Source organism: Zea mays, chromosome 3 (assembly GCF_902167145.1).
Source record: "Zea mays cultivar B73 chromosome 3, Zm-B73-REFERENCE-NAM-5.0, whole genome shotgun sequence".
NCBI lineage: Eukaryota > Viridiplantae > Streptophyta > Magnoliopsida > Poales > Poaceae > Zea > Zea mays.
This window is the reverse complement of record NC_050098.1, coordinates 160,137,707-160,150,826: the sequence shown is the minus strand read 5'-3', so window position 1 is coordinate 160,150,826 and position 13,120 is coordinate 160,137,707.

The following is a 13,120-nucleotide window of genomic DNA, read 5'->3' as shown; positions in this document are numbered from 1 at the left end:
GTTGACGAACAGCTTCCCGTCAAGCTCCAGATGGGCAGTCTCCAGCAACCTCTCCGACCCGGAACGGTGCTCCGTTTCGGGAGTCTTGAGTTCATGTCCTTCGACGGCAGCTACGACATGATACTCCTTCCACCGCCGCGCGACAACGAAAATGGCGGCCGACAGCCCGCCCGCCGGCGGCGGAATCGACGACGTCTTCCCCGCGTGGTGGAAGAACAACATTCGAGCTCGCCCCGTCCTCTCCCCCGCCAACAGAGGAGGAGGCGGGGCAACCAAGGCCAAGCAGGAGGCAACGCCTCGTCGGCTGTCGAGCAAGTCGACAGCGCCGGCACCCCAACGAGGGGTGCACCGGGTATCGACTTCGCGCCTGAGACGAAGACGAGCTCCGTCTCCCCGCGACACGCCAAACCCGAGCAAGTGGACGACGCCAGCGCGCTTGCGAAAAGCTTGCAGGACGTCGCCCTCGTACCTGAGGCGACGGTGCAGTCAGTCCTCGACGTGACTTCATCGCCGCTCGTCGACCAAAAGAGGCGAGTTCAAACCCTCTGGGGCTTCGCATGCGGTCGCCTTGGGACCGGTTGACGGACGTCTCGACCGACGGGCCCTCTGGGTCCGAGGAAGATGACGACCCCAACATCTGTTGGGATTTCTCTGGATTTGGCAACCCCGGTGCCATGCGGGACTTTATGACCGCATGTGACTACTGCCTCTCCGACTGTTCCGACGGTAGCCGCAGCCTCGACGACGAGGACTGTGGCCCAGGCCGCGAATGTTTCCACGTCGATCTAGGGGGTCCCTCCGAAGGCAATCATCTCGGCATGCCGGAGGACGGTGATCTCCCTAGGCCGGTACCTCACGCTGGCATCCCGCGGGAGCTAGCTGTGGTCCCCGTTCCGGTGGGGGGTCACGACCCACAGCTCGAGCAAGTCCGCGGGGCGCAGGCCAGGCTCGACGAGGGAGCAGGAGCGCTTGAGCCGATCCGCCGGGACGTCGGGCAGGCATGGGCGGGCCAACCCCCGGCCGGAGAAATACGTCACCCGCCCCAGGGTCTCCAGCTCCGCGTCGCCAACGACGTCAGGGTCAGGCCGCCACCCGCATCCAGTGGGGTCGGTCAGAACCTGGCCACAGCAGCGATGCTTCTCCGCGCGATGCCGGAGCCATCAACCACCGAGGGTCGGCGAATCCAGGGAGAGCTCAAGAATCTCCTAGAAGGCGCTGCGGTCCGACGGGCCAAGAGCTCTGCCTCCCGAAGGCAGGGATACCCCTCGGAACCTCATGCCGCGACTTCCCGATTCATGCGGGAAGCCTCGGTCTACACCGGGCGCACGCGCAACACCGCACCTGCGGCCCCGGGCCACCTCGGCAACGAGCACCATCATCGCGACCGTCGGGCCCACCTCGACGAGAGGGTGCGCCGAGGCTATCACCCCAGGCGTGGGGGACGCTACGACAGCGGGGAGGATCAGAGTCCCTCGCCCGAACCACCCGGTCCGTGGGCCTTCAGCCGGGCCATCCGGCGGGCACCGTTCCCGACCCGGTTCCGACCCCCGACTACTATCACAAAGTACTCGGGGGAAACGAGACCGGAACTGTGGCTCGCGGACTACCGCCTGGCTTGCCAACTGGGTGGAACGGACGACGACAACCTCATCATCCGCAACCTCCCCCTGTTCCTTTCCGACACCGCACGCGCCTGGTTGGAGCACCTGCCTCCGGGGCAGATCTCCAACTGGGATGACCTGGTCCAAGCCTTCGCCGGCAATTTCCAGGGCACATACGTGCGCCCCGGGAATTCCTGGGACCTCCGAAGCTGCCGGCAGCAGCCGGGAGAGTCTCTCCGGGACTACATCCGGCGATTCTCGAAGCAGCGCACCGAGCTGCCCAACATCACCGACTCGGAGGTCATCGGCGCGTTCCTTGCCGGCACCACCTGCCGCGACCTGGTGAGCAAGTTGGGTCGCAAGACCCCCACCAGGGCGAGCGAGCTGATGGACATCGCCACCAAGTTCGCCTCTGGCCAGGAGGCGGTCGAGGCTATCTTCCGAAAGGACAAGCAGCCCCAGGGCCGCCCACCGGAAGATGCTCCCGAGGCGTCTACTCAGCGCGGCGCCAAGAAGAAAGGCAAGAAGAAGTCGCAAGCGAAACGTGACGCCGCCGACGCGGACCTTGTCGCCGCCGCCGAGCACAAGAACCCTCGGAAGCCCCCCGGAGGTGCTAACCTCTTCGACAAGATGCTCAAGGAGCCGTGCCCCTATCATCAGGGGCCCGTCAAGCACACCCTTGAGGAGTGCGTCATGCATCAACGCCACTTCCACAGGGCCGAGCCACCCGCGGAGGGTGGCAGGGCCCGCGACGACGACAAGAAGGAAGATCACCAAGCAGGAGAGTTCCCCGAGGTCCGTGACTGCTTCATGATCTACGGTGGGCGTGCGGTGAATGCCTCGGCTCGGCATCGCAAGCAAGAGCGCCGGGAGGTCTGCTCGGTGAAGGTGGCGGCGCCAGTCTACCTAGACTGGTCCGACAAGCCCATCACCTTCGACCAAGCTGACCACCCCGACCACGTGCCGAGCCCGGGGAAATACCCGCTCGTCGTCGACCCCGTCATCGGCGACGTCAGGCTCACCAAGGTCCTTATGGACGGGGGCAGCAGCCTCAACATCATCTACGCCGAGACCCTCAGGCTCCTGCGCGTCGATCTGTCCTCCGTCCGAGCAGGCGCTGCGCCTTTCCACGGGATCATTCCCGGGAAGCGCGTCCAGCCCCTCGGATGACTCGACCTTCCCGTCTGCTTCGGAACGCCCTCCAACTTCCGAAGGGAGACTCTGGCGTTCGAGGTGGTCGGGTTCCGAGGAACCTACCACGCGGTACTGGGGAGGCCATGCTACGCGAAGTTCATGGCCGTCCCCAACTACACCTACCTGAAGCTCAAGATGCCGGGCCCCAACGGGGTCATCACCGTCGGCCCCACGTACAAACACGCGTTCGAATGCGACGTGGAGTGCGTGGAGTACGCCGAGGCCCTCGCCGAGTCCGAGGCCCTCATCGCCGACCTGGAAAGCCTCTCCAAAGAGGTGCCAGACGTGAAGCGTCATGCCGACAACTTCGAGCCAGTGGAGACGGTTAAGGCCGCCCCCTCGACCCCAGTGGCGACGCCTCCAAGCAGATACGGATTGGTTCCGGGCTCGACCCCAAATAGGAAACAGTGCTCGTCGACTTTCTCCGCGCGAACGCCGACGTCTTCGCGTGGAGTCCCTCGGACATGCCCGGCATACCGAGGGATGTCGCCGAGCACTCGCTGGATATTCGGGCCGGAGCCCGACCCGTCAAGCAGCCTCTGCGCCGATTCGACGAGGAGAAGCGCAGAGCGATAGGCGAGGAGATCCACAAGCTAATGGCAGCCGGGTTCATCAAAGAGGTATTTCATCCCGAATGGCTTGCCAACCCTGTGCTTGTGAGAAAGAAAGGGGGGAAATGGCGGATGTGTGTAGACTACACTGGTCTCAACAAAGCATGTCCGAAGGTTCCCTACCCTCTGCCTCGCATCGATCAAATCGTGGATTCCACTGCTGGGTGCGAAACCCTGTCTTTCCTCGACGCCTACTCGGGGTACCACCAAATCAGGATGAAAGAGTCCGACCAGCTCGCGACTTCTTTCATCACGCCCTTCGGCATGTACTGCTATGTCACCATGCCGTTCGGTTTGAGGAATGCGGGCGCGACGTACCAGCGGTGCATGAACCATGTGTTCGGCGAACACATCGGTCGCACGGTCGAGGCCTACGTCGATGACATCATAGTCAAGACGAGGAAAGCTTCCGACCTCCTCTCCGACCTTGAAGTGACATTCCGATGTCTCAAGGCGAAAGGCGTCAAGCTCAATCCCAAGAAGTGTGTCTTCGAGGTGCCCCGGGGCATGCTCTTGGGGTTCATCGTCTCCGAGCAGGGCATCGAAGCCAACCTGGAGAAGATCGCAACCATCACCAGCATGGGTCCCATCAAGGACTTAAAGGGCGTACAGAGGGTCATGGGATGTCTCGCGGCTCTGAGCCGCTTCATCTCACGCCTCGGCGAAAGAGGCCTGCCTCTGTACCGCCTCTTAAGGAAGGCCGAGCGCTTCACTTGGACCCCTGAGGCCGAGGAAGCTCTCGAGAACCTGAAGGCGCTCCTCACAAAGGCGCCTATCTTGGTGCCCCCAGCTACCGGAGAAGCCCTCTTGGTCTACGTCGCCGCGACCACTCAGGTGGTTAGCGCCGCGATTGTGGTCGAGAGGCACGAAGAGGGGCATGCATTGCCCGTTCAGAGGCCAGTTTACTTCGTCAGCGAGGTACTGTCCGAAACCAAGATCCGCTACCCACAAGTTCAGAAGCTGCTGTATGCAGTGATCCTGACGCGGCGGAAGTTGCGACACTACTTCGAGTCTCATCCGGTAACTGTGGTGTCATCCTTCCCCCTAGGGGAGATCATCCAGTGCCGAGAGGCCTCGGGCAGGATTGCAAAGTGGGCAGTGGAAATCATGGGCGAGACAATCTCGTTCGCCCCTCGGAAGGCCATCAAGTCCCAGGTCTTGGCGGACTTCATAGCCGAATGGGTCGACACCCAGCTACTGACGGCTCCGATCCAACCGGAGCTCTGGACCATGTTTTTCGACGGGTCGCTGATGAAGACGGGAGCCGGCGCGGGCCTTCTCTTCATCTCGCCCCTCGAGAAACACCTACGCTATGTGCTACGCCTACACTTCCCGGCGTCCAACAATGTGGCTGAGTACGAGGCTCTGGTCAACGGGTTGCGGATCGCCATCGAGCTAGGGGTCAGGCGCCTCGACGCTCGCGGTGACTCGCAGCTCGTCATCGACCAAGTCATGAAGAACTCCCACTGCCGCGACCCGAAGATGGAGGCCTACTGCGATGAGGTTCGGCGCCTGGAAGACAAGTTCTACGGGCTCGAGCTTAACCACATCGCTCGACGCTACAACGAGACTGCGGACGAGATGGCAAAAATAGCCTCGGGGCGAACAACGGTTCCCCCGGACGTCTTCTCCTGGGATCTGCATCAACCCTCCGTCAAGATCGACGACGCGCCCGGGCCTGAGGCGCCCTCGGTCCAGCCCGAGGTGCCCTCGGCACAGCCCGAGGCACCCTCAGCTCGGCCCGAGGCGGCCTCGGTTCGACCCGAGGTACCCTCGGCCTCCGAGGGTGAGGCCCTGCACATCGAGGAGGAGCGGAGCGGGGCCACGCGTGATCGAAATTGGCAGACCCCGTACCTGCAATATCTCCGCCAAGGAGAGCTACCCCTCGACCGAGCCGAGGCTCGGCGGGTAGCGCGACGCGCCAAGTCGTTCGTCATGCTGGGCGATGAGAAGGAGCTCTACCACCGCAGCCCCTCGGGCATCCTCCAGCGATGCATCTCCGTCGCCAAAGGTCAGGAACTCCTGCAAGAGATACACTCGGGGGCTTGCGACCATCACGCAGCGCCTCGAGCCCTTGTCGGGAATGCTTTCCGGCAAGGCTTCTACTGGCCAACGGCGGTGGCTGACGCCACTAGAATTGTCCGCACCTGCGAAGGGTGTCAATTCTATGCGAAACAGACCCACCTGCCCGCTCAGGCTCTGCAGACGATACCCATCACCTGGCCCTTTGCTGTGTGGGGTCTGGACCTCGTCGGGCCCTTGCAGAAGGCGCCCGGGGGCTACACGCACCTGCTGGTCGCCATCGACAAATTCTCCAAGTGGGTCGAGGTCCGACCTCTGAACAACATCAGGTCCGAGCAGGCGGTGACGTTCTTCACCAACATCATCCATCGCTTCGGGGTCCCGAACTCCATCATCACCGACAACGGTACCCAGTTCATCGGCAGAAAATTCTTGGACTTCTGCGAGGATCACCACATCCGGGTGGACTGGGCCGCCGTGGCTCATCCCATGTCGAATGGGCAAGTAGAGCGTGCCAACGGCATGATTCTACAAGGGCTCAAGCCTTGGATTTACAACGACCTCAACAAGTTCGGCAAGCGATGGATGAAGGAACTCCCCTCGGTGGTCTTGAGCCTGAGGACAACGCCGAGCCGAGCCACGGGTTTCACGCCGTTCTTCCTGGTCTACGGGGCCGAGGCCGTCTTACCCACTGACCTGGAATACGGCTCCCCGAGGATGAGGGCCTACAGCGATCAAAGCAACCAAGCTAGCCGAGAAGACTCGCTGGACCAGCTGGAAGAGGCTCGGGACAAGGCCTTGCTACACTCGGCGCGGTACCAGCAGTCCCTGCGACGCTACCACGCTCGAGGGGTCCGGCCCCGAGACCTCCAGGTGGGCGACCTGGTGCTTCGGCTGCAGCAAGACGCCCGAGGGAGGCACAAGCTCACGCCCCCCTGGGAGGGGCCATTCGTCATCGCCAAAGTTCTGAAGCCCGGAACGTACAAGCTGGCCAACAGTCAAGGCGAGGTCTACGGCAATGCTTGGAACATCCAACAGCTACGTCGCCTCTACCCTTAAGATGTTTTCAAGTAGTTCATATACCTCGCATCCGCGCAAAGTTTAGTCATCAAGGAAGGGTCGGCCTCGCCTCGGCAAAGCCCGACCCTCCCTCGGAGGCTAAAAGGGGGGGAACCCCCTCTGCGTTGAAATTTTCCTCGAAAAAAGATCTCTTCTGCCAGAATATCTTTCGTGCTTTCTGACTACTTCGAAAAGTGGATCCTGAAAACGATGGAGTACACGTAAGCAGCCAAGGCTGACCGAGCCGAGGGACTCCTACGCCTCCGGGATACGGATACCTCACTCATCACCTTCTGTGATAAGTAACTCGCGTTCGGATAAAGTGATTCCGCGGACCGAACAAGTCTTCATGTTCAGAAGCTCTTCTGCCGAAGCGATCCTTCGAGCCTTCTCGACTGAGTCGGTGACAGGGCCTCATGGACGGGTGAAAGTGCGCGTAAGCGGCAAGGCCGACCGAGCCGAGGGACTCCCACGCCTCCGGGATACAGATACCTCACTCGTCACCTTCCACGAGAAGCAACTCTCGCTCGCACAAACATCCCTGTTACCGACAAAAAAGTCCAGATACTCGAAACAAGAGGAAAGGAGACGCAGCTTTACAACACAGCGAGGGTGTGTATTCTGGCCTCGGTGGCCGCAGAAGGCACACGCTACAAGACACTCTGATCCTGCAGGCTCGGGTCTTGACGTTGGAAGGGGGCAGTAACACCCTCGGCATCGACGACACCTTCAGCAAGGTCCGACCTAGCCTCGGACGGCGACGCGGTCCAAGGATCCCCACTCTGGAGGACGACGTCATCGTCACGCCCGGACAATCGCTGCCAGGGACTTCTCCGGGAATCCGGCCCGAGCAGGCGGCTCGGCCGATTACCCCTGGGGCCTCGGCCAACCATCTTCCAAGGGCACCAGCCCGACCCGAGGCCTCGGCTGATCGACTCCGGCGTCGGTCCCGCTAACGGACAACCCGGCTAGGCTCCGGCCAACCAGGTTTCATTTTCGAGCCAACTCCGCCTCTGTTCATGCTGATATCGCTACCCCTGGCCTCGGCTCATCGAAGAGCGGCCAAGGGGTCCCTTTAACTAAGCTAGAGGAGCCTCAGACAACAAGGCCGACCGAGCCGAGGGACTCCTACGCCTCCGGGATACGGATACCTCACTCGTCACCTTGACACGAGGCGACTCATGCTTGGTGAAGCGGTTCAGATAATCAACAGGCGAGTCTTAGTGCTCGAAAATGAGGAAAAAACACGGCTCCGTGCCAAAATTACATACATGTTCAGGCCTCGACAGCCATAATGAACAAAAACACTGGCATTCGAAGTGCCATTACAAACGGAACTCCGGTTCCCCCTCCGCAGGTACGAACAACCCCACTCGATAGGGGTGGGCCTGCGGAGCAACGGAAGACCGACGAACGGCGCGCCGTCACCCGCTCCAGCAGCGGCGACGACTTCTGCTCCGGGGGGCCGAACAGCGGTAGCACTGACCTCAGGGCGGATGCTGCTGCCAGGAGGCCCCCGCCCATGCCCAAACTCGTGAGGCAAGGACAGGCAGAAGGCCGTAGAGTTGGAGGTCGGCCTGTGGCCGGCCTTGGCTATCTCGCCGGCGGAAGAACCTCTTCCAGCTGTCGTGGCAGACGCCGGCGCCACGAGCGGCTCCGAAGCCACTCGCTTCCGAGAGCCAGGCACGGTGCAGCTGCCGTCGCCATGGACGACGACCGCCCTTCCCTCCGATCACTGAGTGAAGGAGCGGGCCGCCGCCCACGCAGGGGCCGACCCCAACTCGGCACACTCCCCTCCCCAGCCCTGGTGATGAAAATCCTTGAGGCTGAGGGAGGGGCAGAGGCCGCAGCCCGGCTCGCTTTCCCCCACCATCAAGCTGGAGGTCACCATCTTGGGTGACCGCCGGTGGAGGGGTGCAGCCGGGCTGCATGATGAAAATCCTTGAAGCCGAACAATGGCTAAAAGGTACCAACTCCCACGGAGTTGCGTTCCTCCAACGATGAGGCGAAAAGACGGCGGGTATCCCCCATCCGGGGGCTTGGAAGGTGGAAAGACGCGATGCATAAGGGAGCGAGAAGACATGGTTGCCTTCCAAAAGGGGTCGCCCTCCTTTTAAAGGCAACTCTCCCTACTTGCGCCCCCAACCGTCACGGGCTGAGTCTTCTCCAACACGCTCCAAGGCCCTGCCCTACGGCGCGGGGGCTGGGTCCCGCATGTCATGCAAACCAGCTCAGAGTAGAAGAAGCCAAACCGCCGCGCGTGGTGCACACGACCGCCCAGCGGTTACAAGTGACCCTCCACTTTTGCCCAGACCAACGGGCGAAAGAGGCGGGCAGCCATGCAGGCGGCATGCAACCGCGCCAAGTGGACGCGCTTCTCCGACTCCCGACACGCCAGCATGGAGGCCCAGGCCCACGCGTCACGCAACCAGCGCGCCGGATGCTGCATGCAAGCAACTGCACCGCCACTTGCGCCACCACCGCGCCTCCTCGATTGCGGAACCAATACCGCGACTCGAGGCGACCCAGCGCACGACCTAGCAGCGCCAGCCTGACGCGGCGGTCAATGCGGCCAAAAGTGGGCCGGCAGTAATGACGGTGGCAGGCGGGCGGGAGCAGCGGTCACGTCGTCAGCCAAGCTCACGTCCCATCCGGGGGCAGCAAGAGAACCCCCTCTCACGGCGTGAAGACAACGCGCCCGTGATCCGTTCCCCGAACGGCTCGCGCACGCGCAACGGCCGCCCCGCCAACCGCTCGCCCCGTCGCATTAACTCCGCGGCAGGACAGGCGGCGCTTCCGGCGGGAGCAGGGGGCGACGCTTCGCCTTCACCGTAATAACTGCGACAAAAAAGGTACGCCGCGTCATTCGATTTCGTATCCTTTTCCTTTTTTCCTCTTTCTCTATCTCTTGCAGCAGGGACCGGGAAAGGGGGATACCCCGAAAAGGATCCTTCCCCGTGAAGGAACCAGGCTCCGAGCCTCCTTACTGATCAGAGGTTCGAAGGCTGGCCCCCCGAAGGGTTCAACAGCCGCCTCAGATCGCGTGGGCCCTACACCCACTACTGGTCAGAGGTTCGAAGGCCGGCCCCCCGAAGGGTTCCACGGCCGCCTCAAGCTACTCGGGCTCCGCGCCCATTACTGATCAGGGGTTCGAAGGCTGGCCCCCGAAGGGTTCACAGCCACCTCAGACGCCGAGCGAGGGATGACCAGGGGTACGTTCGATACATAACCAAGGCTCGGGCTGCGCTCCCGAGGTACCCTAGGACATTTCCGAGACCAGCGGGAGCGATCTTGTAACGAAATCCCATCAGAGGGAGGCATCGAGCCCTCAGACCCCGTTGCCAGGGGACCGGGTCCGGCAGATCACCCGCAGGTACTTTTGGGCGTGCCTCTGGGCCCCTAGCCGACCCCTAACGAATGGGGCACGGACGTCCACTCGGATTACCCGCTTGCAGCTCACCGGAGACACCATGTTCGGCGCCCATCGAGGGTAACATGGCGCTTTCCCCCCCTCCTCCTTGCGGAAAGGTGACGCAGGGGCGTATGTAAAAAAGGCGAGTCTGTCCCTGATCGCCCTCTCGCCCTGTGCAGAGGCTCGGGGGCTGCTCTCGCAAACCCGGCTCCGGCCAAACCGTTGACAGCGTCAACATACCAGCTCGAGAACTTGGGCCCCGACCGTACACCCGGGCTACGGCCAGTTCGCATGAGGGGACAACCAGACCAGCCGAAGCGTTACGCAAGGCATTAAGACCTCGAAGGAGTGAAACCACTCCTCCGAGGCCTCGGGGGCTACACCCGGCGGGTGCGCTCGCGCGCACCCACCGGAACAAAATGCAACCGAGAAAGGCTGGTCCCCTTGCAAAAAAGTGCGACGAAAGCCTCCAAGCGAGTGCTAACACTCCCTTCGAAGCTCGGGGGCTACTGTCGGGGACCATAATTAGGGGTACCCTCAAGACTCCTAATTCTCAGCTGGTAACCCCCATCAGCATAAAGCTGCTAAGGTCTGATGGGTGCGATTAAGTCAGGAATCAGTCCATTCGAGCGACTCGATCATGCCTCGCCCGAGCCTAGCCTCGGACAAGGGCAGCCGACCCCGGAGGATTTCCGTCTCGCCCGAGGCCCCCCTCCAACGGCGGACACATCTCCGGCTCGCCCGAGGCCCTGCCTTCGCTAAGAAGCAACCCTGACTAAATCGCCGCACCGACCGACCAAGTCGCAGGAGCATTTAATGCAAAGGTGACCTGACACCTTTATCCTGACGCGCGCCCCCCGGCAGAGCCGAAGTGACCGCTGTCACTTCACCGCTCCACTGACCGGCCTGACAGAAGGACAGCGCTGCCCGCGCCACTCCGACCGCAGTGCCACTTGACAGAGTGAGACTGACAGGCAGTCAGGCCCTGCCAAAGGCACCATAGGAAGCTCCGCCCAACCCAGGGCTCGGACTCGGGCTAAGTCCCGGAAGACGGCGAACTCCGCTCCGCCCGACCCTAGGGCTCGGACTCAGGCTAAGTCCCGGAAGACGGCGAACTCCGCTCCGCCCCGACCCAGGGCTCGGACTCGGGCTAAGTCCCGGAAGACGGCGGACTCCGCTCCGCCCGACCCAGGGCTCGGACTCGGGCTAAGTCCCAGAAGACGATGAACTTCGCTTCGCCCGACCCCAGGGCTCGGACTCCGCCCTGGCCTCTGCCGAACGACCTCCGCCTCGCCCGACCCAGGGGCTCAGCCTCGGCCTCGGCCATGGAAGACGGACTCGACCTCGGCTTCGGAGGAGCCTCCACGTCGCCCAACCTAGGGCGCAGGCCAGCCACGTCAACAGGAAGCACCATCATCACCCTACCCCGAGCTGACTCGGGCCGCAGAGAACAAGACCGGTGTCCCATCTGGCTAGCTCCGCCAGATAGGCAATGATGGCGCCGCGCATGCTCCGTGACGACGGCGGCTCTCAGCTCTCTTACGGAAGCAGGAGGACGTCAGCAAGGACTCAACCGCTCCGACAGCTGTCCCTCCGCCAGGCTCCGTCGCTCCTCCGACGGCCACGACATCACACCAGCTGGGTGCCAAAATCTCTCCGGCTGCCACATCGGCATGTACTTAGGGCGCTAGCTCTCCCCCGCTAGACACGTAGCACTCTGCTACACCCCCATTGTACACCTGGATCCTCTCCTTACGCCTATAAAAGGAAGGACCAGGGCCCTCTTAGAGAGGGTTGGCCGCGCGGGGACGAGGACGGGACAAGCGCTCTCTTGGGGCCGCTCGCTTCCCTCTCCCGCGTGGACGCTTGTAACCCCCTACTGCAAGCGCACCCGACCTGGGCGCGGGACGAACACGAAGGCCGCGGGATTCCCACCTCTCTCACGCCGGTCTCCGGCCGCCTCGCTCCTTTCCCCCCTTCGCGCTCACCCACGCGCTCGACCCATCTGGGCTGGGGCACGCGGCGACACTCACTCGTCGGCCCGAGGGACCCCCCGGTCTCGAAACGCCGACAACCTGCTATTGCTTTATGTGGTTTTGGGTATAGAGATATATTTTATTCATGATTATACTTTTATTATCAGTTGTTATTTACTGTTCATGATAAGATCATTATGTTAATTGGAACATGGAGAACCACCCGGGAAAACAGTGCTACCACAAGGGTTTAATGGGACGCCCTTGGCTGATTAATTAGGAAAGCTAGTGGATGACTACCTTACCCGAAAGGGGCAAGGGCAGTAGGGGAGTGGTCAGTGCAGGGAGGCCCTTGGGATGATTTTGCTGCGATGGCGGTCATGCGAGGGATTCCTGCATTGGAGCTTCCTATAAACTGTAGTGGGTTTTCTGAAGCTAGTGGAACTTTGTAAAGGCCTCATAGTGTTACCCTGCCTCGCCTCCTCGGTAGAGGTGTATGGGATTGGCCGTCTCTTGGCAGATGGGTAACATGACTTGTGGGTAAAGATGCGCAACCTCTGCAGAGTGTAAAACTGGTATACTAGCCGTGCTCACGGTCATGAGCAGGTCGGACACTCACATGATTAATCTATGGAACTAAATTTAATTTGTCATATGCATTGCATCGCAGATGATGTTGTTACTTTTGTTCTACTACTTAATTGAGTTTGGTATTTACTTATACTTAGTAATTGCTAATAAAATTTTGACCAACTTTAAAAGCAATGCTCAGCTTCAACCATCCCCTTTGGTAAGCCTTACACTTCACATGAGCTCCCACCTTTGGCGAGTTCATGCACATTATTCCCCACAACTTGTTGAGCGATGAACGTATGTGAGCTCACTCTTGCTGTCTCACACCCCCCATAGGTCAAGAACAGGTACCGCATGATGATGGGCATGGAGGATGCTGCGATGTGTTCGTGAGAGGTCTAGGCCGTCATCTCCCAGTCAACTTTGGGTTGCTGGACCGTTGTCTCCTTATAATGTAATTATTTATTTATTTTGTATAGAACTCCTGTTATGTAGTAAAGATGTGACATTCGATCCTGTGCCATGATTCATCATATGTGTGAGACTTGGTCCCAGCACACCTGGTGATTATGTTCGCACCCGGGTCTTGGTGCCCCAAAATCCGGGTGTGACAAATAGTGGTTGAAGAAACTCTGAAATGACATCAGAGTAACTTCTTAGCTGTCAATAGCC